A 25,111-nucleotide genomic window follows, 5' to 3' on the forward strand; every position below is an offset into this window, starting at 1 on the left:
AACACTACCAGATTACTAAAGAAATGTCTCCCTACCAGGGAAAAAGTCAAAACAGCCTGCTCTGTGGGGGATAGGGAGTGGAAGGGGCTACTGTGTGTCCATGGAGGGTACAGAAAGGGACTAGGGAGGGTGAATCCTTGATAAAGGATGCTGGCCCTTGGACTTCCTCCTCGTTGTGTTCAGGAAGACTCCTGTAATGAATGGCATATTTTGCTGAGACAACCTCTAAAAGAGCCTCTAAGTTCTAGAATAATGAAGTGGGCACTCAAGAAATAAGGCCAGGAACCCATGGCTAACAAGAGACCCCTCTGTCAGTAGGAGACAGAATCCAAGGCAGCCTATCCCCCTTCCTTTGCAGACCGGGTAGGGCAGGGAACAAAGCAGAAGCAGGAAGATCAAGTAGAGAATGAAAGGGATGGTGTGATTTGGACCAAAGGCCCTTTGTTTGAAGGCTCAGTCACCAGGGTGGGACTTTTAGGAGTGTGGTCTACTAGGAAATTCTTACATCACGGGTGCTGTGCTCCCAGGAGATGTGGGAATTCGGCCCCTTTCTTTTTCTCTTTTGCTCCCTGGGTATCACACGACAAAGTTTCCCTGCAGCTTGCTTCCCACTCTTGCTGTCTGGGCACCTTGACCAGCGGCCTGAGACCCACGAGGCCACCTAATCATCAACTAGAAACCATAAAACCAGCACCCAAATATTTCCTCTTTGAAAGTTATTCTTACTGAGTAAATTGTTACAGTGAAGGAAAATTGGCCAACACCAAGGAGTGCTTGAATTTCCTTTTAAATAATCTCTCAGTTTTATAGAACATAGAAGACTTAACAAAACTAAGTTCAGACAGGTTTGGACACCTGCATTCCAAGGGAGAAATACCATATGGGAAAAAAAAGTCAATAATAATTTTGTCTCTTTTCTCATAACTATGAACAAATAAACTGCCTTTCTTTTCTTGTTTTTGAATGACCTTTAAACACTTTTTATCCAACTGCCTTGTCCCTCTAAATGAAATGAACAGGTAGATATATGTGGTGTTATGAATCCAACCCAGGCCTCCCACATGGAAGGCAAGCATACTGCCAAGTAAGCCATGTCTTCCACCCCAAGACTTTGTTTTGCTTCGTACAGGAAGCACTAGAACCTCTGGATGGTCACAGTGAAGACTTTCTCTTCCATAGAGTTCTCACCAAAGCACAAAAAGAAAAGGCCTCCTTAAGGGTCCTGAATGGAAAGTACACATCTTCACAGACCAGTGCTCATTTTCCTGCAGTGACGGTCACAGCTGAGATTTTCACTGACATAAATCTGGAACACTCTGGCCCCAGGTTCCCATCTGGCATCCTGGCCCTTCTCTTTCAACCATCTCGTGTTTCCTGGGCTGGAACAAAGATGGTGGGCAAGAAGAAGTCCCACATGCTGTGAAGTTTGGCTCTGTGGTCAGAGCTGAGATACCCAGGGTCTGGCTTGTGTGGACTTCAACTCTGTTCTCACTGACTCCATTTTCTTACAGAAATGTTAGGTTAATGATACACATAATTTCCTCATCCAGTACCTCCAGTGATCAAGATTTATATACAAAATTCCTAATAAATTCTGAGAAGATTTGAAATCATACTGCTATAGGCTATTTTTTACTTTTAAAAGGTGTAGTTTATTGGTTTTTCTTTTGGAATTTTTCTTTTAAGCAAATATATCCTTCCATCTTCCATTTTGGCTGAGATTCCTATGTCTGCAGCAGATGAATATGAAAACAACCTTTGTCAGTTGAGTAGGAGTCTCTAGGGCCCATTAGGTCTTTGTTTCCCTCTTTAAAAATTTTGGACTTTTCCCTCCTGAGGATGATAAATAATTATTAATGTCTTCGAGATGGTTTCAGAAGCAAGTCACTCTTTTTCAAGAACAGTTCTGAGGCAGGGAACCATATGGCTTTCTGCTAGACCTTTTTGCCTGTCCCCATTGCCAGCACCTCTACCCTTTTGCTCCACTCTATGGCTATTGGGCATAGCCTTATTGCCTTGGCAATGCTAGGGACTGTAAATGACACCATTCTTACCATTAGGTAGGGTCCATTAGAACTTTCTGAGCTATGGGAAGAGCTGGAGATAGAAAGCAGGGGGAGGAAGGCTTGCTAAGATGTCTAGATATCTTTGCAGAGAGGATGGATGATGAGGTTGATGGGGTTCACTGGCAGTAGGCCAACCCTCCATAGCTGTAGGATCTACTCACAGGTTCAAACACCTACAGGTCAAAAACAGGACCTTTAAATTTTTCATCTACACTGAATGTGTTCAGGCTTTTCTCATCGTAACTCCCCGAATAATACAAAATAAAACTATTTGTATTGCAGTTACATTATGTTAAATATTATAATCAATCTAGAATGAGCTGAAGAATGTATATAGGTTACATTCAAATACTATTCTGTATGGAGGACTTGAGCACCCAAGGATTTGGGTATCTGTGAGGGTCCTGGAACTACCCCCTCTGGATCCTGAGAGAGAACAGTAGCACTAGAAGTACTTTGGATCCTGTACTGGGAGCTGCTGGGATATCATCTGAGAGTCAGGTGCCAAAGCAGCTTGTGGTTTTAAGCAGAGCACGGGGCAGCAGCATGGAGTGTATTACACAGTCTAGCTTGAAGAGCATGGATATGGCTGTCTACCACAAGGGTAGAGCCTTAAGTCTAAGCTCTCAGCTCTGGCTTTCACAGATGTGCTGACTAAAAGCATAGTTCAGAGGCCTGGGTGCAAATCTTAGCTTTACTGTTTATTAATATGTCCATTCCCGAAAGGACCATAACATCTCTTAGCCCCAGGTTCCTCCTATGTAGAATGAATATAACAAAGAGTCCCCTTTCAGGGATTGTCACAGATTCTGACATCCAGGATAGAATTGGCTTTTGGGCCTGTGTCCCATCACCAGCCATGAGCCTTACAGGCAGTCATTGTGAGACCACACTCAACTTGTTTGTAAGATACATGTCTGCTTCCCACGGTCACCTGTTGAGTGTAAAGGGGTTAAGGAAATAAGACTGCTTGGAGCCTTGCCTGGGAGGAGGAAGGAAGAGGGAGAGAAAGGAAGGGGAGAGATGTTTACACACAGGGCCTGGCTGGAGCCCAGGGACAGCATTAGAGTTCACATGGCTTCTAGATGCTTCTGCTTCCCAGTGAGGTTCTCTTTAAGCATCCCAGCTCCTTATCCTCTGTGGCTTCTACCACTTAGGAATATCCATCTCACTAACCACAGAGGCAGCTCTATTGTGGCCTCCAAGACACCCTTCCTGCAAGCAGTCAGGTAACTACAGCTCAGACCTGATGATTACTGAGCTGCTGATGTGCGCTCAGGCTTCCTTAAAGGTCAGCTACAGCCATGGGAGAAGCACCTGCAGGCTCCTAGCGGGACCACACCACACCAGCTATAGCATCTAAGTAGACAAGGCTCCCACTGCTGATCAGCCTACAAAAACCCCCGCCAGCTCTTTGTGTGACAGCAGCAAATGTGGAGACCCAGAGAGTTTGAACAGGGCAACTGGCCTGTCAGAAACAAACGGAGTCGTCTAGAGGATGAAAGAGAAGAGATTTGAATTTTGCATCTTTCATGCGAGTAAATTAACTTTGCTTTGCTTGAAATAGGAAGCATAGGAGTTGCCTGGGGCCTCTCCTGGCATTGGCTCAATGAGGTAGGCTGTCAGGAGTGGGAAATGAAGTCGCGGCGAGAAATATATGAGTTGTATGCCGCAATGTCAAATGGGAAGATTTGCTCATATCCACAAGCCAGATTCATGCGAGCCTCCCGGAGGACCTGCTCCAAATGTTATCATCACCACGTCTTAATTTATGCTGCCCCATTTGCAAGTAGCATGGTGCGTAACAAAGTTAGGACGAACAAGCCACAAAACCTAAATAAAAGACCTTCAGAGGAGAAGAAGAGAAGCCATCAATTTAGATTTTAAGCTGCTAAATAGAATTGAGGTGGCTGTCTGGGTCTATTGCTTTTCCCAGTCCAGAGAGCACATGAATTGTGGTGGTCCAAGAAGGAGAGTTATAGCAGGACCCACAGTGAAGAGGGAGTTTGGTTTTTCCTCTCTTCCTTCACCTTATCCCTTCTCTCTTTCCTAAGCTTCCAGCCACCCTGCCTGCTAATCTGGATACTAAATCCTGAATGTGGTGGTTACTGTCTGCCAAGCCCTTCGCTCTTGAGGCTCTGATCTGATCACCCCAAGGCTCTCTGATCGATGGTACAGGCTCATAAGCCCAGAGAGATGGGGGTACAGAGTAAACATGGGCCCTAGGTGGAAGAAAGACTGGGAACTCCAGGTGATATCCTAAATGCCACAGAGGAAATCCTGGGTTCTAAACCAGTGAAGCATGTGGGATCCATTGCCACTCTATTTGTTTGTGAAAAGCTGAGGCTGAGGGGCACAGTGACAAGCTGGCACTTTGGCTCACTAATGTCTATGGTCATGGGTTTATACACTCCTTCAATGCTGTGTCTGAGTATGTGGGTAGACAAAAAGGGACACAGACAGAAGGCATTTGCTGGATATCTACTATAGGACTGGCATTCGTCTGGGCATCTTTGAGTTAAATGTGGTAGTTGTTCATTTTGCAGATGAAGTGATGGAGGTGAGCTCACTGAATACGCTTGAAGAATAAACAACAAGCATGATCTGGTGAATTCCTCAAGGGCAGGCATTTTTATCACACACACTTTTACATTGCAGGACCCAGATGCTGTGGTCCCTGGCGCTTGGTAGGCATAGATTTTTATTGTCATTGGCTTATTAACCATCTATTGTTTCTTTCTATTTCATTTTCTATTTTTTATTCTTTGAAAATTCCATGCATGTATACAATGTATCATGATCATATATTGACTGATCTTGTAATTTTATTAAAGATATTACTTTTTATTTGTCAAAAAAATACGAGAAAAAATTCTTTCCAAGTGCTTTAATTCCAAAATCTGTTTGGGGTACTTTCTAGCCATTTATTTCAGAGATGGGGACCGTAGGGAAACAGGAAGCTTATGATGGTAACTCTTGTTGAGCCCTTGAGGTTGTAGGCACTGCCCTATCATACAGGTTACCTCAGTTAACCCCTACCAGGTGAAAATTAGACCCGCATGCTATGAACCTGCGCAAGCTAGTAAGTGCCAATCTTTCTACCTCAGGTGACAGACAGCCTCTTCCCATTTTGAAGCAGGTGGCCCTCTCTAATCTCCCTGTCATCTGATCCATTTCTTCTGGTGGTTGCTCAGTCTGGTATTAGCATGTCTCGACCTTGCCTATCATCTTGTCCAAATCGGATGACTCCTCAAACCTTCGGTGACCTGAGCTGCTGTTCCCTTTCCTCTATTCAACTTCCTCCTTTCTGAGTAGCCAGTAGTGTTCCTTTTTCCTTTCTACTTTGCTAGAAAAAGTAAAGTCAAAGCTACATACTGAAAATGACTCAGCAAGTCAGGCCTAAGGGTAAGAACATGGAAAACACGATGGATTCTGCCCCTGACACCTCCTTGAGGTTCATGTGATCAGAGACAGGGAGAACCCTGACTCTCAGGGGTTGTACCCTGTGGTCAATTTGGTGGGATAACCTTGGAGACATTTACTGAAGCATTCTCTGCTCATCAGAGTGCCCTTCTGTGGAGACGCTGGTGCAGAGAGAGGCACCTCACCTTCCTAATACTCAGGGCAGGTCAGGAGGGGAAGAGCTGACAAATTGGACAGCTCTTTTCAGAAATTTAATATCAAATGAGAATTTTTTTCTTCCCTTGTCTACAGCGAACAGTCACTCCAGTCCTGTCATGTTGTTAACCCAGAAGGGACTCCCTAGTTTTGTACCAGACAGGCAAGGCTGAGAAAGAGAGCTACAATGGAGACAGTCTCTACCCACTAACTGATCATGGCTTCTCCTTTGGGGACTCATACATTGGCTCCTTTGTCACCCCACACTCATATCAAGTGGCCACTAGTAGGCATTAGTCATGGAACCAGAGTCCCAGAAAGGGTGAGTGGTTTATCCAGGAGCAGTGAGCATCAAGTGAACATCACAGTCAGTGAACATCAAGCCATTCGTAAACTCCATGCTCAGAACTTTAGTGTAGATCTCTACTAGCAGTTGGAATTGGGAATAACATATTTTTTCCCTAAGAGCTAGCATTGTTAGTAACTAATATGAGCATCTTTAATACATTATACATTGTAAAGTGTTTCTTAAAGTCATATGGGGGTGCTTGGCAATGGAATGCATTTTTGAAGTGTAAAGCAGGAGTTTCTACCTTCTCAGTGTCCAGAAGAACCACAACACTGGCATTATAAGGATCAGAAAGATGCCCTGAAAGTTCCTAACAAATTACTTCTTTCATTCTTCTCAGTAACCTGTAAACCTAGAGCTTCACAAACTGAAAAGAGTTATGTAAAACAGGAAGGTGTTATACCCAGAGAGGCCTTCATTCAATGAGACTTTATCCTTGATCTAACTGTAGACTATTTGAGATGAATTACAATGACCATGAAAAGCAGAATAAATTGGAACACTTTGTCAAGAGTTGGTACCATACAGAAAGCAAGAAGAGAAAGCCACTAGCTGCCATGGTGGGGAAAAGCCCATCCACACCTGAAGGGCAGCACAGCTTACTGTCAGGAAGACCCATCAAGGCTATTAGAACACAAGGAAACTGTTCATTTCTCTTCTCCTTCTTAATTAGTTCCCAAGCAAGTTTCCAATATCTACTTCAAATAGTTGCCATTTCTTAAAAATAAATGTTTTTGAGATAAAGTCTCACGCACTGCAGGCTGGCAGTGACTCCAGATGCAGCCAAAGATCACTTTGAATATCTGGTAGCCCTGCCTTAGCCTCCTGAGTACTGGGACTGCAGGTCCCCATCACCACACCTAGCTGATGTAGGGGTAGGGACCAAACATTGTACATGCTAGGCAAGCACTCTACCAACTGAGCTACAGTCCCCGCCCCATTTGTCGTTCCTGAAAACCACTAAATCTATTTTTCTCACTTTGTCTCTCATCTCAGACCTGCCCTTGCTCTATGTATAAACAACATAACCTGAACACCATCCTCAGTGATCTCCCACATGGTGTCAGTCTCCTTAAAACCTTATTTCCAACTTAACAGAAGCTTTTTCTTCTTCTTCTCACTCTCAAATCCCCACATTCCCACAGAGCTCATCTCTGTGATAAAGCCAGTCTATGAAAAAAATCTCCCCATGACCAAATCTTCACCTTCAAGTGAGCCTTCCTCCTGCAGGTTCCTCCATGTCCAGTGGATCATGTAGACTGACCTAGGAATTCTTATGGTTTTTGAGGGTGGCACTCCATGGTTCACAAGCTGTGGGATGGCTCTTCTTGAATCCTATGCAACATGATTCTATCAAATATTCTAGGCTTCTGGAGGCGAGGAGTGTGGCTCTGTGATACAGTGCTTGCCTAGAATACACAAGCTCTGAAGGTTCATTCTCAGCACTGTGCCCCCACTACCACCACCACCCAACTTTTTCAGTCTTCTGTCTCATAAAATCTTTTTACACAGTGCCACCTCTACCCCATGCCAACTCAACCTCTGTTTCCACGGTCTCCCTCCATGACAAAGTATGGCTTTTCCTGGCATTCTCAGGCTGTAGTGTGCTATAGCATTCATCATTAATCATACTCAACTCCCCATTAATTAGCAAATCTCTTTCTCTCTGGTTTAATTAAGACATTGGTGAACACAGCTCTTATAGCTTTTTGCTCCCCTCAAAGAACCTAGCAAGCATACTTTAGAACCTAAAAGATATTAAATTCTCAGCTAGTTGCACAACCATCTCCTGTGGGTCCAAATGGGCCATTTCATGACTTAGTTCCAATGTGTGCCCCATTGTTGCTCAGAGGTCAAGGCATTTCTTTCCTACCTGCCCAAAAAGGAGCTCTTTTCTGCTCTCCAAAATTTTAATTCACTAATCTGCTTACTAAATTCACTTTGTCACCTAGGTGTCTACATATGATTTTTGTCCTGCTGGTTAGGTTTGTACATACCACTCCTATTTTTGAACCAGAATGTGATAGAACCTCTTATCTACAGTGACCAGATGGCTTCAATTGTTAGAATGGAGACATTTCATCATTTATCTCAAGCTGTGTGTTTTCCTTTTGTTTTGTGCATTAGAGAGAGAATCCAGGGCTTCACACATTCTAGGTAGGTAAGTATCCCCCAATCCATGTGAAACAAGATTGGTATGAGGAAAGTGATGGATATCCATGTATAGGAGGAAGTTAGTTCGCCACCCAAAGGATTCACTTATTCTCTTAACTGTTCCTTAAGATGCTTTGAGTCTGTGCTGGACACCTGCTGAAAGCTTTCCATATGGGGGACATCACAGCTGGTATCCCCTGAGCTTCCTGGAAGGAAACTTTAGCTCGGCCCATTCTATTCAAATCAAGGTTATATCTACCAGCTCTTACTTCCTCATAGGGGAATATGAGAAACCAGTGCACCAGCCACCCAAACACATAAGATTTATGACTCAAAACAGGGACCAGGTAGTCCAAGAGAGAAAGTATGAGGTGCATAATGACATGGGTCTGTATCCATCTCCCTTTGGGTTGAGCCAGGTTCTACCCTGGTGTTGTGGCAGGCATGTGGTGGGTAGGGAGAAGGATGGGCCTGGCTGGAGATAGATAGGCAGAGATAGGGAGAGATCTGCAAGGAATCCTGAGAAGTAGCTCTAGACTTAGGACACAGGAACACCTAAAAGTGATTGTTTTTTCCCTTTTCTTCTGGCAATTGAAGCATCCATCCTTCTAGGAAAGTAAGCTGCTCCTCCACATTCCATTCTTCAAGCTGCCTTCAGAGTCCTCCTGTCATATAAAAGGACAAGACACAAAGAGGCACGCAGACCCCAACAAAGTGTATTCACTTCGCTTTCAGACACAAAATGAGAGCCAGACACAGCTGCCTGGCCTTGAGTATAGCACTTGTTCCTTACTTCTTCATGGAGCCTCATCTCAAGAGCCCTCCTTCTTTCTTCTCTCCCCCTCTTAAAAAAGTGATGTGTTTCATAAGCCTGTGCCTCAGCTCGTACCACAGTGAGGTGCTGCTTTGGGGCCCCTGAAGAAAATAGTAGCAACGGAATTCACTAAGCATCAGCTTGGATATTTAAGACAGAGATTGTGATAGAGTGGGAAAATGAGTAAGTACTTTCTCAAAAATCCTAGCTCCTAGTTGGGCCATTAAAGGCAGTCCAATAAACACACCTGTACTCTGTTACCTCAGAAGGGAAGTGGCATAATCAGATTTCTGTCACCTTTATCTAGGTTTGCTCTGGGGTTCAACTGAGATGAGATATGGGGAAATGTTTGAACAGTATGTAAGTGTAAACAAATTTAAATGCTACAACAAATAAGTGAGATTTTTAGCACTGAATGCAAAAACAGCTGTCTCTCTCTCTCTCTCTCTCTCTCTCTCTCTCTCTCTCTCTCTCTCTCTCTCTCTCTCACACACACACACACACACACACACACACACACACACACACACACACACACATCATAATGCAGTATGAGTCAGCCAGTCTTCACTCTACACCTCCAGATGTCCTTCCCACCAAGGCTGTACCCTTTCTCTTCTTCCCATGATCCACTTTAAAATCATGCCGAGAGAGAGAGAGAGAGAGAGAGAGAGAGAGAGAGAGAGAGAGAGAGAGAGACAGACAGACAGAGAAGGGGTTTGGCTATTTGGTCCCTGCATCTGGGCTGTGTGCCTATTCTAGTAGGCAGTGTCCCACGTTCCTGGTCTCTCATCCAAAGAACTGAAATAAAGGACCTCACAGATTTGAAAAAAGTAACAAGGAATCTTTATTTAAAGCAAAATGATAGGACAGGTCTAAATATGCAGGCCACATGAGTAAAGATATTTGAACAGCCCAATTATGGTTTGGGGCTTCTTTTGATGGTATTCAATAGTAGATGTTTAGTTATTAAGTGGTGTGGTGATGGTGATTCTCTTGTTTTGATTGATATATTAGGTCATATAATCATTTTTTCTGCTATAGATGTTCCTTCTCATGATGCATCTGATTTCAATCATATGCACACCCAATTATGTATAAGCATAAGGAGTTGAATAGATGATTTGCCCAAAAGTTCACACAGTTTTGCTTTATTGTACATGTAGCCAAAACCAGTTCAGTGTAGTCCCCTATCTCCCATACCCAGATACAACTGAAGCACAATTGAATAGAATATGTTTGATGTTTGTCCAGAGGAAGAGAAATGTAGCCCTCTGTTCAGGGAGTAGTGTTTATGCACCCTGATACATATGAGGGTTTCAGGTTGCCAACAAGTTGCTAAGTGCGTCATTCAGAGAGGAATTTGTGCAAAGCTCAATTTAAGTTGAGTGACAAGCCGCTAAGCTATTCCTATACTCGCCTGCCTCAGCTCTAGCTTGAGTGGCCACATAACTCTGACTTGCATCTCATCCAGGAAGACCAATCATAGTGTTTCACTCATGTATGATCTCATCCAGGAAGACCAATCATAGTGTTTCACTCATGTATGATCTCATCCAGGAAGACCAATCATAGTGTTTCACTCATGTATGATCTCATCCAGGAAGAACAATCATAGTGTTTCACTCATGTATGATCTCATCTAGCAAGACCAATCATCATAGTGTTTCACTCATGTATGATCTCATCCAGCAAGAGCAATCATAGTGTTTCACTCATGTATGATCTCATCCAGCAAGAACAATCATAGTGTTTCACTCGTGTGTGAGAAAGCTGCGAAAAGCAGTTGTGTGTGATGCAAAGGGTGAACTAGCCCAGTCCTCACAAATGCCCATTCTGAGATTATTTATCATTTTAGACAGCAAATGGAGGCTGAAGTACCTCCATCTCACAGCTAACTAAGCTCCAAGTATTCTTGGAGGTCAGACCTGCCTGATGGGGCTCCTCAGAGTCAATACTGAACAACTGGAAAGCATGTGGCCTCTGCAGGTGTTGACCACACTCGAGGACAATGAACAGCATAGTGGCCTGACCTTGAGCTATACAGCTGCATTCATATCAAAGGACACGCAAGCCCAGAAGTAAAAAAGAATACAGACTGTTGCACCTGTCCTTAAAGAAAAAAGTTTTTACTTTGGTCTGAAGTCATCAGACTTGCCATCAGATGACAGCTATCCTCAGCCACGTTTACTTTTGTGTGTGGAAGAGACTATTTCCTCTTCTTAATGTCCCTTCCTCATACATTTGTCTGCATTACATTGGTTTATTTGGCAAATGCCATTGAAGAGCTATCAGGTACCATGCACTGAACCTACAGAGATGTGTAAGATCAATACTAGGCCTCTGTGGCTGTAGATTCTAGGGCTAAAAATAACAAAAACCATTGGTAGGTCCTATTGACAGAGCAATATTGATGATGCAAAGCAGGGTTAGGGGAAGTTAAAGAATGTGCTACAGGGAATGTAAATTCAATGTTCCGAGGGTCCTTGAGCTCCCAAATGAGTCAGTGTAGACTTGCAAACAGTTCAGGTGGCATGACATAGGTCATAGGAAGAGGAAATAATAGTTTTAACCAGATAGAATAAAGGTAGGCAGCAGTGGTAGTGGTTGCTGAGTACTAGCCAGAGTCTGGATTTACTTAATGTACAGCTAAGAATCTTTCATTTTTTTATTAGTTAAGTCATATTGTGAGAAATCCAGGTTAAAAGAAATTATTTTATTGGTAGAAGACACAATGGGTAGGAATATAGGCAAGAGGACAAGGAAGCAGTAACATTAATAACTGCTGCATACTGAAAACTTACTTCATATGTGGCTGTTCTTTAATTATATGAACTACTCCATGAGGTGATTATTTTATTTAATTGCTTTAATAACAACCAATGCTTGGGCACTAACCCAGCAAGCCCATGACCTCAAAGACTAGGAACTTGGCATAGTCTTGAAAACAGCTTGGAAGTCAAGGTGGTAGTAATGAGAATCTAAGGAAAGATGGATGAGGCAGATGCTGTGAAGGAAGAATGGATCAGAATTGTTGACAGACTGTGTATAGGGGACAACAGAAGTAGAAAATGCTAATCCTCATTTTTTTACCTGGCTTACTAAAAAAGGATCCTTAAGGAAATTGTGGGAGCAATATTTGAGGATGAGGGTGATAGTGATTTCAACTTCAAATATGTTGTTGTGTTTCCGGCAAGAGTGGATGAAAATAGTAGCTGTTAATAGCTTCATGTAATAGTTTATTCATTCAAGCAGAGAAATCAGATTTGGTATGTGGCTAGCAACAACCAGATAAAGGGCCCACAAATGTAAAATCAACAGACATGTGAGAGTCATGTCTATAGAATGAGGGTTACAGATACACAGTGCAATATTATGAGAAGTAAGGGAGAGACAGAGGAGTGGGACTAAAAAGGAATAAGAATAAGCTAGGGTAGAACACTAGCCAAAGGAACCAAAAAAGATGACGGGCATTGGGATGGTTAACTTTTTGTCAACATGACACAAGGTAGTATCATCAGAAAGAGAGATACTCAGTTGAGAAAACACTTTCTTAAGATGGGCCTGTAGGCAAGTCTATGAAGCATTTTCTTCATTAGTAATGGATATAGACAGGCCCATTCCACTGTGGGTGGTACCACCCCTGGGAAAGCGATCCTGAGGTGTATTAGAAAACAATCTGAGCAACACATGAGGAGCAAGCCAGTAAGCAGCAATCTTCCCTGGCCTCCTTTTCAATTCCTTCTTCTGGGTTCTTGCCTTCAGTTAGTTCCTGCCTTGCCTTCCCTGATGATAGATTAGAACATGTCATCCAAATAAACTCTTTCCTCTCCAAGCAGCTTTTGGTCAAGGTGTTTATCACAGCAATAGAAAAAAGTAAGACAGACATTTTTCTGACAACATTTGCATGCTTACTGAAGCCATATCTGAACACAGAGTTGATACAGAGCTAAGGATAGAGGGTAGGACAAGAGTCTAAGGAACATTTACACATGGTGAGGAGTGGACTGAGAAGAGTTGTAGCATGAATCTTAAAAGTTCTTATTAATAAAATCAAACCTGAGCCAGGTATTGGGGTGAACACTGGAAGATCAGAGAGATAGAACAAGCCACAGCTAACCTCACCTGGCCAACTTCTCAGCTGATCCTGTTTCTTCAGACTGGAAGCCTCTGTGTCCTCATATCTGAATGGCTCGCAGCTGAACTGTGCTGCTCAAAACCTAAAAGCTTAACCAGCCAAATGCTTCTAGTCTCTGGTCCTCATGCCTTATATACCTTTCTGCTTTCTACCATCACTCCCTGGGATCAAAGGCTCGCTTTCTGGGATTAAAGGCGTGAGTCACCAGCTTGACTGTATCCTTGAACACATAGATTTCTACCTCTGGAATGCTAGGATTAAAGGCGTGTGCTACCACTGCCTAACTTCTATGTTTAATATTGTGGCTCTTCTGTCTCTGACCCCAGATAAGTTTATTAGGGTGCACAATATTTTGGGGAACACAATACCACCACATTTCCCTTTTTGTCTAAAATTTATAAAAGCTTATAACTAATACAAGAAAAAATTATATCCAGTAAGTATATACAATATACATAGTCAAGATTACATTAATGATGTCTAGTCCATTAACATTTGACAGATTCAGACAAAAACTCCATTATATATATTAACAATGTCCAGTCCAATAATATTTGATAAACTCAGATAAAAATTTTTCATTACTTATCCTATTTAAAACAAGTAGTTCCTTTTTAAAAGTAGATTCAAAAATTGATATTTTTATCTTATCATATTCAAAGAGTGAAGGATATCTGTTGAGAGATGAGTGATGGATGAGTGAGACACCACAGAGAAACCCAGCTAGAACGCAGATACAGCTCCTTTCCCATCCTCTTCCACCATCTTTTCTTTTGTTAGTTTTTCCTCTGCCTAGTGCAACAATATGGTGGTCATTCACTTTGAGAGACAAGCTTTCAAGTGCATACATTTTACTTACAACTAATTTTTCTTTTTCTTGCTTACTAACAACTTCTCAGTCACTACAAGAACAATTGTACTTGCTCAGCTTTACTTACATTTGTGATGTGAGGATGAAAGCTTGGTCATAGTTGATCTGTGTGAGAAGCCTAAGCGATGCCTCTGACGGACACTGAAGGCTTCAGTTAGGAATCCCAAAGACAATATGCTCAGCTCCCCAGTTCCTAAGCCACGGTTGCTCTTACTAAAGAATACCCATCCTCTATGTCATTCTGAGTTATCCTTCCTATTTGAAAGCTATTGCTTTTGGGGGTTTTATTACTGTTTTTGCTTTTTGTTTTGTTTTGTTTAACCTATTTGTCCAGTAGATACTTTTTCCTTCTGCTCCTGCCCTAGAAATTGAACCTAGGTTTTACATGTGCTAGGCAAGCACTCTATTACTGAGCTATATTACCAACCCAACACTAAATGTCTTTTTAGTGTTTTCTATGGAATCAGATGAATTCTTAAAGTAGAATGGATTCAGATTTAAGCTCCATCACATGCTAGCTATTGAGTGTTGAACAATCCCTCTGGGCCTCAGTTTTTCCACCTGTAAACTGAGTATATCAATGGAACTGTTCATTAAGATTATACAAGGATTGTATTAGCCTATATTTCAAGACTCAGAGTCATGCCTGCTGCCCACCAAGCTCTTCAAAAGACCTAGCAGTGATGACTATCACTGTGTTGTGCTAGGTTTACTTGAACATATTTTCTACCTTTGAGAATCTCATGGAATGGAGGCTAGTTCATGCAGTTTAATGGCTTTTATGTTTTAATTCATTTTCATGATAGTAGAACCATTATGAGAGTCTCTCAGCAACATTTCAAGTTCAAGTTATTTTGGTAAGTTAGTAGAAAGCCCTGACAGCTGTATAAAGAAATGCATGCTGAGCTCCAGGCAGTTGGTCAGCAACCCCTTTCTGAAATTCAGTTCATTCGAAGGTTTCCAAAGTGGAGGACAAATCCTGCTGTTCGCATTCTCAATGTGTTCCTTTAGCAAATCGTGTCAGCATGAGGCATTCTGTAAGCATATGATGGCAATAGACTGGTGGCCATGAGAGCATTGCTGCCTATGGTTAGACACTCAAGAAAAGCAAATTCACCACTTGGCATCCCTGGGAATGTTGCGTGGGAGGGTACCTGACTGAGGTCACTGGAGGCTTCCAGAGAGGGACTGATCTAAGTGGCTTTGGAGTTCATAAACACTCTGGCCCTACCAGGGGAGGGTGAGGAGGTATATCAACCAGCTATGAGAAGAGAGCCTTCCTTTTAAGGCCAAAGGTCGTAATACCTGAGGAGGGCCAGAGGATGCTGAGGGCCAGAGGTATGCCCTGGGAAGTCACAGACTGAGAGTCATCAAGTTGACCTCTTTTGAAGATGAAGAAACTTGACTTGGAGATCTGAAGACACTTGCTCCAGGGCAGAAGCTAATCCTGCCTGTCCAGCCATTGCAGAAAATATCAGTGTACAGAGAAGGGGCACTAGACCCCCTGTAACCTGCCTTGAAACTAAAGTACCACTCCTTCCTGAGAGGGTTTATGTTTAAGCTTCCATGTGCATATTGTATTGTCTCCCTTTAGATAAAGGTGATTTTTTTTCCTGATATGTATAATATCCCTTAATGTTTCCAGGAAATCTATTTGCTGATAAAGTGGAACTTTTCCCAGACTAAATGGGAGCAATATGAGATGACCACAATATTTAGGTTCTTTTTCTCAATTAGGACAAAGAATGTTGAGGTAAAAGAGCCTGCCTGTAGCCCAGGTTGTCTGCATGGTGGAGAGACATTGACATTCAGAGCTGGTCTAAAGGAGGAGAGTGACAGGGTAGGATGATGACACCCCAAGTTTAGTCTTAAGATTCCCACGTAATGGGAGCAATATGAGATGACCACAATATTTAGGTTCTTTTTCTCAATTAGGACAAAGAATGTTGAGGTAAAAGAGCCTGCCTGTAGCCCAGGTCGTCTGCATGGTGGAGAGACATTGACATTCAGAGCTGGTCTAAAGGAGGAGAGTGACAGGGTAGGATGATGACACCCCAAGTTTAGTCTTAAGATTCCCACGTATGTCAGAAGCAATATGCAGATGTGATGGTACTGAAGAACATGCTAGCTGAGAGACTCCTAGAACTCTGCCATTCTTGGCCTGTACATCCAACAGCCTTGTTAATATCACATATGTAAATAACAAGTAAGAGCATAGTTCAGAGTTAAGTGTTGACTCCACCTTGTTCCTTTCTATGTTCATGTACAATTAAAAAAGTATAGAGAGAAGTTACATGAAATAAATGAAAAGGTGAATAGAATAGCATCTATATATGCCTCTCTAGTTGAGAGTCAGAACCTTACCCAAACAGTGAGTGTTTTTATAAGTGAGATTACTGGTCCAGACCAGAACTCATTAGGAAAAGGACAGCATTCAAGTTCTTTTGACACTCTTGGACCTGTGCTTTATAAAAATGTCCATGACTCCGGAAACTCCCCCAAAGTACCAAGAGCCCTGTTATTAAATGACAGCGGGGCCAGTGCTGACAAAATCCTTTTTCACACTGACAGTGCTTCAAGCCTTTTTGGTCTTGGACATAAGCAAATGCTCCTGGGTAATTGTTTTAGCCCCCACCCAATTTATCTTTTTACAGAGAAAGTTCTTTTTAAATTGTTTTTATTAAAATAGAATTACATCACCTGCTCCTTCTTCCCTCCCCCAAGCCCGTCCCAGTTATCTTTCCTCACATGTCTCCCATGCCTCCTCCACTCTCAAGTTGATAGCCACTTTTTCTTTTATTGTATTTATTTATGCACATACAGATATTCACATGTATGTGTATGAATATTTATAAATAGAACCTGATGATTCCATTTTTGTTGTTTGTGTGTACATGGTCTCAAGCTCACGACTCTGCAATGGAAACCCAAAAGAAAGCTCATCTCTGAGAGAAACTAATTATCCTGTTCTCAGCAGTAATTAGTTGCCAGTAGTTCTTTGTCTAAGGGTGGGATGTGACCCTGTGTGATTTTTCCCATTCTGTGTTCACATGGCTATTGCTATTGCTATTGTTCAAGTCTTGTGGCAATTTCCAGGAGAGTCTGTATCAGAGCAGACTTCCTGATATTCTGGTTCTCAAAAATCTTTCTGCCCCCTCTTTGGAGATATTTACTGAGCCATAAATGCAGGAGTTGTGGTGTAGATGTCTGTTGTGGCTGGGATCCCCACAATTTGCTAATCTCTGTATTGTATCCATTTATGGTTTTCTGTGATGGTGTCTATTTGCTGTATGCGGAAGCTTCTTTGAATAGGAGTGGTAGTTAAACTTATCTATGGGTTCAAGAATAAGATTTAGAACATACTTAGGATTTAGAACGCTCTAGAAAAGTAGAGAGATGGTTCATGAAAATACTATTCAAGCTGTCAAAGGAGGAAAGCGATTGGACAGTCCTAACCAGCTGCAATACCTAAGAGCCACAACTATTACCAACATGGCAAGAAATGCATAAAAGTGCAAAAAGTGGCATTCACAGGCTGGTGTCAGACAACAGTTGTCTAGTTGGACTTAGGGCCAGGAGGGAAATCATGCCTGGTACTGGAAACCTAGCCAGCTTCCCTGGGTGATTGAGGACAAGGATCTTAAGGAGAGAGTTCTGATAATTATTCCTCATTTACTGAAAAACAATATCCTCTAAAATATCCTGAGAAAAATTATTCTCTCCTGTAGCTAGAGTTTTCCTGCCTGGCCCATGGTCAGGACAAATCTCTCCCACCCAGCAGTCCCTCACTCAACCGAGTAAACACACAGAGACTTATATTGCTTACAAACTATATGGCCGTGGCAGGCTCCTTGTTATCTAATTCTTCTATCTTAAATTAACCCATGTCTATTAGTCTATAAGTTGCCACATAGCTCATGGCTTACCAGTAACCTTACATCTTGCTTGTTATGGCGGCGGCTAGCAGTGTCTCTCTGCCTCAGCCTCCCCCTTCCCAGAATTCTCTTCTCTGCTTGTCCCACCTATACTTCCTGCCTGGCTACTGGCCAATCAGTGTTTTATTTATTAACCAATCAGAGCAACACATTTGACACACAGAACATCCCACAGCACTCTCCATCCTCATACACCATGTAGTTCTTTCTTATCAAAAATCCCCTACAGTCCAACTCCTTCAAATTATATCCACACCTTAAATGTCCTGTTTCTTTTCCAATGCAGTCTGACCCTGCCCATCTCCCACTGGCTTTTATTTTCTCTCTTTGCTTATCATTAGTTCCTACTCTTTCCTCTTCTATTCTTTGGAGGCCTATATGTCTGACTCAAAGAGTTCTGCTCCCTGGATTGTGGAATGGCATCCCTCCTTCCCCTTCCACCTTTGCCTCTTGAAAGCCTACCTAGCCCACCATGAAGCAGGTCTATGTCTAGTGTTTGAGGTTTCCAAGCTGCTATAGGCCTTTGGTATACCTCACAGCTCTCACTATTGACCCGGCTTTATGGAGCTTCTATCCCTGCATGCCTCTATTATACTTCTAATCTTCATGTTGGAGGAAGCCAGGGAAAGGAGAGCTGGAGCCTGTGCCAGCACTAAGAGCTCCAGCTTGTCTGAGGATCGCTTTGGGTCTTGCAGAAGAGCTTGGACATTGCATCAAACATTCTATTCCCATCCTGCCAGAGCCAGATTCCTCACTAGGCACATCATTCCAAACCACTTACTCCATCTTCCCTCCCAGGAACCCTTCTTCCCAGCAAGAAGACTAAATGGGCTTTACTGCATGAATTATTAATCCTCCTTACCTGTCTCCCACTCTCTGTCTCAGGCACTAGATCCCTGAGCATCTGCAGATGCCTGTAATGAGCTTCTCATACAAAGTAGAATCTGAGGTCTTTTGAATAAATGTGGCGGAGGAACACACTGTCAGAATCGATGTGTGAAGGGTAATATGCTATGCTGCTTCTTGGTCAATATTGCCTTTTCGTCCCCCAGCGGAGGCTTACAGCTGTTGTCTATGGCAACTCTCCAACTTGCGTGGTTGTGTTCTGCTTTTCTCTAGCTTCTCTTGTGGGGCTAAGACAACTAACTCTTCATGTATTTTCCCAAATAACTAAGAGGACTACTTCTGGCATTTCTGTTTGCAGAGGCCATGTATGGGAGAGAGGCACCCAAGTAGAAAAAGAGTCCTGCCTTTAGAGCACTGGGTGTGGATACATTCTGCACCCATTCTGGGGGTAAAGACACGAGTGTCACCTGGCCTCAGTTTTTGTCTGTATTTGGGAAATTTCTTTCTGTACTCTATCTCAGACTTACACAGAGTGTTGCAGGTGAAGGTGCTTTACAAAGTGCTATAAATATTCATGGAGATTATTGGTCGGCCACGTGAAAAGTCTGACTGGATGGAGACAGGTTTAGCAAGGAATCTTGTTTCAAAAACAGGACTCCATCTGTAATAACAATTTAAGGAAATAAGTGATAATCTGTGGAGGGCAAGGAGGAGCAGCCCTTGTACATGCTCATGTAACAAAGAGGGGACAGCTCTAAAGAGGAAACAAGGCACAAAAGGAGATGAAGGGCTTGTTTTGGCCAAGTCTCAGTAGTTACCCGGCTAACCACACATTAATTGGGAGGCCATTCTGCCAGGCCTCTGCAATAAATGGAGGTAACTAGCTCTTCAGGTGTTATTTGTTGTTAGGAATTATGTTGTGAAGGTCACAAGAAACAATATAGACATGCAAACACCATCAAATAGGAGTTCATAATTAATGCTGTAATTAACCCGAGTAGAGTATCAGACACTGCAAGGTAGATGAGCCCATCAGAAAAATGCCAGCCAGAATCTTCCTTTCACAGAATTTCTTCTATGCAATTCTGTATACGTCATTTCATTCTCAAATGAATTTGAAGTGAGGCTGTTTTCAAGAAAGAAAGGGCATCTGTAAATTTGGGTAAAATGCCCAGTAGAAAACCATTCAAGAAATGAAGAGGAGGAGGATCTGGGAAAAGGAAAAAAAAAAGTGCTCTAGAAAATACCAGCAGAGGAAAGTGACAATAATTACACATAAAAGCTGTGTGCCAAAGGACCTTGCTGGCATTCTCCGCGGAGTCCTGGCTCACAGGGCTCTATTTTCTCCTGCAGCACAAGGATGCTGGGTTTAGGGAGAAGATTGCCACCTGGCGGTCATTACAGGGTGCTAGTTCAGTTCACTTGGGTATGGCTTGGCGAGGTTTGCACAAGACTCAGTAGAAGAGCATAGAGAGCAGAGGACAGAGCTGAAGCACGTCCTTTGGCAAGTGCTGCAGTTTGGAAGAGACGACCCAGAGCCAGCCTCCCAAATTACCTGCTGCCTCCATTAGCTTCTTGTCTTCAGTGCTCCAAAGGACAAGAAAGAGGCTGAAGGCACCCCAACATCGGGAAACCCCTCCGTGGCACTAAAAGAATGTAGCTCCGGACAGGGGCATCTCCGTCCCGGGGATCTCTAGGGTTTGGAATGAAAACCCGAGAGTCCCTGAGGAGCGCTCAAGTTATTTTCCGTGCCTTTCATTTTGCAACACTTAAGGCACTCCGCACTCCTTGCTTGAGCCTACCAGCGGGAAAGGCAAGCAGGCCCTTGGTGCTAGGCAGTGGGAGCCGGAGAGGGAGGTGAGATGAAAGGGCTGAAGGAAGCTTATTAATAGTTAAGTGGACAAGGCTGATAATGGCATATCTTTTTATTGGCCCCACAGATAAGTTATAATACACAAGCTTGCAGGCAGCTCCTGTGATTTGCATTGATACAATTCAGGCTGAGGTTTTCATTATACAGCAGGGATGATTCGGGAGCCTGTGTTATCAAAGGCGGTGAAAGGAGCTGGGGAGCTATCTCATATTCTGAGCGTGCCTATTCATTAATGGTTAGTAAGGTGCTTTGTCCCAGGTGGTATTGGGTGTTTCACAGTGAACCATTAACAATTTGAACAGCTTCATACATATGTCTTATTGATGTATAAAGTCCTTCCAACCTCAGCTTTCTCTCTCTCTCTCTCTCTCTCTCTCTCTCTCTCTCTCTCTCTCTCTCTCTCTCTCTCTCTCTGACTGAATGAATTCTGCCTTACTGGGGTTTGTGTGAAAAACCAAGTGGCATTCTCCATGAGGACAGGGATCTTGCGGATAGGCCAGGACCGGCGAGGCAAAGCCCCGGGAAGCTGACAAAGGAATAGTAGGTTTAAAGAAAATCACATGTAAGCAGAGGTTGACTTTTGTTTTGTTACGTTCTGCTTTAAGTTAGCATTCAAGGTACTAGACATCAATATGGCATTGCTGAACAAAGTGAACTTAAGTAGAGTCTCCTTCTCCGTCATCTTCCATACACCCCTGCCCTTTGGTCCCCCCTTGTCAGCATCCCCCAAAGTCTTCGTCATATTTTCATATCACCTGTTTCTTTTTGTCCCCCTCCCCACTTCCAGAAGGAGTTGTTGTTATTCGTCAAATGTTAGAGAGAGAGCTAGATTTGTTCCCCAGTTGCTCCTCATGGGGAAGCAAGAGAGCCCCTACATTTCACAGGAGGCAGCAGATGGTGGCACTGTTTCCAGGGGTGCTAGGTGGCCCGTTCAGGGAAGGAATTTGGAACAAATGCACTGTGCCCTGAAAGACAAGAGGACAAGTAAAATAGATGGTGAGAGGCGAGCTATGGGACACAAGAGGACAGACGTGATCAGCAGCTGACAGTGAGGAAATGGAGGGGGAAACAAAGGAGCCAAGGCAGCGTTTCCTGGCTGAAAATGGGAGAATGAAAGGGATCAGACTTAGAAAGCAATTATGTCTGATTGCAGTGTGGACACTGCTTCCCAACAGACTCACTCCCCACTGCCCAGGAGGCTGGGGGCATGGAAGAATGATGTCAGATCTTTGGAGTTTAAGCTCTGATTGTCATTACACAGCAGTTGGGCCACTTGTTTTCTGCATTCCAATTGAACAGAGACTCAAGGATTCAGTCTGCAAGTTGTCAGCCACCTAAACCCCACACATGCCTTCTGGTTTTTCCAACTTTTCTTCTAAGGTCTCCCAGAGTTTCTCCAAGTGCCAGAACTTCTTCCTTGATTTAAAGGCACTCTCCTGCCACCCACAACTATGCCTGTGGCCCCTAAATATCCCTGTGAACTAGATCTTCTCCCAACCCATGAATTTAACCTACTGCAAAGCCAATTTTGATGTTTCAAGGTTTCTTCTGCTCTTTTGGCATACATTTTGATACGTTGTGACATGCTCCAAACCACCACTGTCAAGGAAATAGCTGTAGACCACGAACTGGATGTCCACGGTAGCCTCTTCCCTTTGGAACCCTCTTCTCAACCCCAGACAACCACTACTCCACTTTCTATCACAATCAACTAATTTATAATTTCCATATGCATGCATTTTTAATAAATAGAATCATCATGCACTTTATCTAGTTTGGTCCACACAACATAATTATTTTGTAATTCAGCCAAATACATGTATCAGGGTCATTCCTTTTTTCATGATGAATAACATATAATTGTACAGGCATTCCACAGTTCAGGGCTCCATTCTCTTATAAATCAAAATTAAGTTTCCTGTTTGGAGGCACTAAAGATCAAATTGATAAGAACATTTGCATGTAGTTCTTTATGAGCATATACCTTTACTTCTCCTATGTCCTATCCTTTGTGTTGGGTGTGGATTTAACTTTTTTTTTGCTTTTTTTTATTTAATATTTTTATTTTATAATTAACTTAATTTCACATATTAGCCACAGATTCCCCCATCCTCCCCTCAATCCACCCCCTATTCCCACCTCCTCCAAAGTCTCCCCTGGGGAGTCAGCCCAGCCTGGTAGACTCAGTCAAGGCAGGTCCAGTCCCCTCCTCCCTACACCAAGGCTGAGCAAAGTGTCTCAGCATAGGCACTAGGTTCCAAAACACCAGCCCATGTACCAAGGACAGGTCCTGGTTCCACTGCCTGGGGGCCTCCCAAACAGTTCAAGCTAATCAACTGTCTCACTTATCCAGAGGTCCTGGTCCAGTTCCTTGGGCCCTCCTCAGCCATTGGTTTACAGTTCATGTGTTTCCACTAGTTTGGCTATTTGTCCCTGTGCTTTTTCCAATCATAGTCTTGATATCTCTTGCTCATATAATTGCCGATTGGACTCCCGGAGCTCCACCTGGGGCTTGCGTGGATCTCTGCATCTGCTTCCATCAGACACTGGATGAGAGTTCTATCACGACAGCCAGGGTGTTCGGCCATCTGATCACCAGAGTAGGTCAGCTCAGGCACCCTCTCTACCATTGCCAGTAGTCTACAGTGGAGGTGTCTTTGTGGATTTCTGGGGACCTCTCTAGCACTCTGCTTCTTCCTATTCCCTTGGGGTCTTTATTCATCATGGTATCTCCCTCCCAGTTCTCCCATTCTGCTCCTGATCCAGCTGGTACCTCCCGCTGCCCTAAGCTCTCTTTCCCCCGACCTTTGCCCTCCATTACCCCCCCCCACCCCTAGTTTGCTCATGCCAATCTCATCTATTTCTCTGTCGTTGGGCGATCCCTGTGTCTTTCTTAGGGTCGTCTTTATGAAGAATGGATAAATAAAATGTGGTACATATACACAGTGGAGTACTACTCAGCAGAGAAAAACAATGACATCATGAGGTTTGCAGGCAAATGAATGGAACTAGAAAAAAAATCATCCTGAGTGAGGTAACCCAGACTCAGAAAGACAAACATGGTATGTACTCACTCAGAAGTGGATACTAGATGTAAAGAAAAGGATAACCCCTCTGCAACTCACAATTCCAGGGATTTAACTTTCTTTTTTTTTTTTTTTTTTTTTTTTTTTGGTTTTTCGAGACAGGGTTTCTCTGTCACTTTGGAGCCTGTCCTGGACTAGCTCTGTAAACCAGGCTAGCCTTGAACTCACAGAGATCTGCCTGCCTCTGCCTCCCGAGTGCTGGGATTAAAGGTGTATACCACCACGGCCCGGCAGGATTTAACTTTCTAAGAAACTGCTTTAGTATTTTCTAAAGTGGTTTTGCTCTTTACATACCTACAGGTAGTGTATGAGAAGCCCCGAGCCTTTGTATCCTTACTAGCTAATCTTTATAACCTCATCCAGTTGAATAAATATGTAGTGGTTTCTTGTCATTGTTTTAATATGCACTTTCCCTGACTAATAATGCTGGGCATCTGTTCCTGCTTTTTTTTTTTTTTTTTTTTTTTTTTTTTTTTTTTTTTTTTTTGCCAGCAGTATATATTCTTTGGTGAAGTGTTTTTAAAATCTTTTGCCAACTTTTAAATTGAGCTGTTGTTTTCTTACTATTGAATTATGAGAGTTTTTGTATGCATTCTGAGTATAGGGCTTGTCATGGTAATATTGTTTTTTAACATTTTATCTCAAAACCCACTTTTCTTTTCATTCTCTCAGTTCTGTTTTGCAAAGAACAGGTTTTAGTTCTGATGAAATCAGATTTCCACATTGTTCTTTCATGAATCCTTGAGGTTTTGTGGTTGGGTTTTACATAGAGGTCTATGATCTATTTTAATTCAGTTTTTGTACATGGCGTGAGATAATGATTAAAATCTCTTTTCCATGTGTGAGATTTTCTGGAGCCATTTGTTAAAAGGCCTGTTACTTCACTGAATTGCCTCAATACATTTGTCAAATACCGGTGTTTCATATGACAACAAAAAAAGAGTACATGAGGATCAAAGATGTGAAACAATCTCTTAAAACCTTAGCTCTTAAAATACATCCAGGTATTCATGGGTAGCACTTTATGTGGACATTAAAGATTCAACTCATAGAGGCAAAACTCAATACTACTACTGTTACATTGTAAGTTTGTCTATGTTTAACTTTGCAAGAAACTGCTTTGGGTCTTTTTCATGATAGCTGCTTTAATAATTAATAATAATAATAATAATAATAATAATAGTAAAATGCCATTCCTTCATCATTTTTTCCTGTTATCTTCTAAGAGTTTTGTTGTTTTCATTTTACTTTTAAATTTATTGTCCAGTTTGAGTCCTAGTCAACTTGAGCAGCTATAACAAAATACCAGAGAATGGCCAGGTATAAGCAACGAGCAATTCTTGCAATTCCTAAGTCCAGAG

At 42.7% G+C, this 25,111-nt stretch overlaps 1 protein-coding gene across 1 annotated transcript in view; it reads left to right on the forward strand.

Moving 5' to 3' along the window:
- The window catches only part of Opcml (opioid binding protein/cell adhesion molecule like), a 1,141,264-nt gene that overhangs the window by 384,602 nt on the left and 731,551 nt on the right, over positions 1–25,111 (forward strand). The window lies entirely within an intron of this gene.

This window comes from Peromyscus californicus, unplaced genomic scaffold (assembly GCF_007827085.1).
Source record: "Peromyscus californicus insignis strain IS unplaced genomic scaffold, ASM782708v3 Scaffold_11__1_contigs__length_118956290, whole genome shotgun sequence".
NCBI lineage: Eukaryota > Metazoa > Chordata > Mammalia > Rodentia > Cricetidae > Peromyscus > Peromyscus californicus.